Source organism: Arachis ipaensis, chromosome B8, assembly GCF_059453495.1.
Source record: "Arachis ipaensis isolate K30076 ecotype BB chromosome B8, ASM5945349v1, whole genome shotgun sequence".
NCBI lineage: Eukaryota > Viridiplantae > Streptophyta > Magnoliopsida > Fabales > Fabaceae > Arachis > Arachis ipaensis.
Window position 1 is genome coordinate 79,313,185 of NC_142443.1, and position 2,409 is coordinate 79,315,593.

Genomic DNA, 2,409 nt, shown 5'->3' on the forward strand with positions numbered 1-2,409 from the left:
GTGATAAGGAAAATAGCTGAATGACGCGAACGCGTGGACGATGCGTACGCATGACCGGCGCGATCTGCAGAAATAACGGAATACGCTGGGGACAATTTCGGGCCGCGTTTTAACCCAGTTTTCAGCCTAGAAACACAGATTAAAGCCAGGAAACTTGAAGAGACTTAGGAGGCATCCATACACATTGAGATACATTCACACACATTGATATTAGGATTACTTTTAGTTTGAGATCTGAATCTAGATTCGCTTTACATTGATAGTTTATGCTTTTGCTTTGGATTTTGGATGTTGAAGAGTCATCACCTCCGTTGAAGTTACTAATTTAGTTTGTTTCCTTATTCCTTTACTCTTTTCAGTTGATCATTGACCCTATCCAGATAAGTATATTGCATTTTGAATTTATTAATATATAGAGTTACCTTTACTTTTAATTAATTATTAATTCTCTATTTTATTTTATTTAATTTATTATGTCTTTTTATATTTTTATGAGTATTATATCCCTGTCAATGGAGTAGTTTTTCTACTTGACATGGGGGTTGATTAAGAGGAGACACTTGAGTTGGAATGCTCAAGTGCTTAGTTAAATTGGACGTTATTAGCTAATTCTGTATCTACTAACGCTAGACCTTCCTAAGGGAGAGAACTAGGATTTGCGGATAAGAGTTAGCTCAATCACTTGACTTTCCTTTATTTAGTAAGGGTTAACTAAGTGAAAACAACTACCTCTTTACACTACAGTTGAGAAGATTCCAACAAGGATAGAACTTCCAATTAATCAATTCCCCAGTCAAGGCTTTTTATTTAGAATATCAATAATTATTCTTAGTTTATTTTTATTGCCTCAATTTACAATTATTTTAGTTACTCATTATCCAACTCAAACTTTCTGGAAAATTTCTGATTAATAAATTAGCACTCTTTCCTGCAACTCATTAGGAGACGACCTGGGACTCATACTCCTAGTATTTTTAATTCTAATTTTTGTGACAACCCTTTTTAAATTGGTGAGGCGGATTTTAGCTGGTTAAGGGCTATACTTGCAACGCTGTTCTCTTATTAAAATTCTCTTAATTAGTCTAACTTCTGCCACGCATCAGTTTTTGGCGTCGTTGCCGGGGAGTTGCAATAGTATGCTAGATTATTAATTAGTGTACATATTTTTATTTATTTGCCTATTTTATTTTTATTTTGTTACCATGAGCTATATGTCTTTCTCATTGAATGACGCGTTCACTGCCTGATCCGAGCTTAGCCGCTTTTGATCCTGAAATTGAAAGAACTCTTTCACGTATTAGGCGAGCTCGATGTCGGTTAGCCTCTGAGGGTGGTAAAGTGATAGTTATCAATTCACCAGTCTCATCTGAGGGCGAATCTGAACCGCCATCTAAGAGCAAAACAAGCTCCTTTACTACTGATTCAGTTGATTCTCGTGCAGATAGAATGGCAGAACCTAGGAGGATTACTCTCTAGGAAGCTGGAGCCTCAGATTTTACACTACATCCTTATCAAGTGCATCATCCAACTCTGGCTGCAGATTTTGAACTAAAAACTACACTAATCAACTTGATGCCCAAGTTTCATGGCTTACCTGCTCAGGAGCCTATCAAGCACCTAAGGGATTTTCAGACAGCCTGTTCTACTGTTAGGCGTAATGGTGCAGATGAAACTTCTATTTTGTTAACTGCCTTCCCGTTTTCTCTTGAGGAAAAGGTGAGGGAGTGGTACTACTCCCAACCTGAAACAACTGTTACCAACTGGGATACGCTCAGGAGAGAATTTTTGGAAAAATACTTTCCAGCTGAAGTCACAGATAAACTGAGGAAAGAGATCTCCTGCATTGTTCAAGGAGAATCAGAAACTCTTTATGAGTACTGGGAGCGCTTTAAGAACCTTCTAGACGCATGCCCCCATCATATGATTGACAGACTGGTGTTGATCAGCTACTTCACACAAGGCATGAAGCCTCAGGATAAAACTACACTGGATGGTGCTAGTAATGGTTCTATAAAAAAGTACAAGACCGCAGATGAAGCATGGTAACTGATCAGCAATTTAGCTGAGTCCACTAGGAATCACAGGCACAGGCACAACCACTCAAAAGCTATTGCAGAGGTTTCCTCTAGCATTGAGACTACTACTCTTACACAGAGTATATGTGAAATGACCAACCTACTGAAGCAAATGCAGTTGAACCAACAACAAGAAGCTCAGCCTCACCCACCACAACAGAGCCAACAGTTAGTTCCCCAAAGAGTATGCAGAATCTGTGCTGATTATAGTCATTATACTGATGAATGTCTGCAGCTCCAACAAGAAGACAACACTGTGGCAGCTACTCATAACTTCTATGACCGCCCAAATCAAGGATACAATCAACAAGGCAGCAATTACAACCAAGGTGGA

The 2,409-nt window shown here is 38.7% G+C and overlaps 1 non-coding gene across 1 annotated transcript; it reads right to left on the minus strand.

Annotated features, from left to right (window-relative positions):
- Positions 1-1,818: 1,818 nt before the first annotated feature.
- On the minus strand, positions 1,819-1,926 carry LOC148548564 (small nucleolar RNA R71). Its single transcript, XR_015898169.1, has one exon. It is a non-coding gene; the product is annotated as a small nucleolar RNA R71 (small nucleolar RNA).
- Between the last annotated feature and the right edge of the window lie 483 nt (positions 1,927-2,409).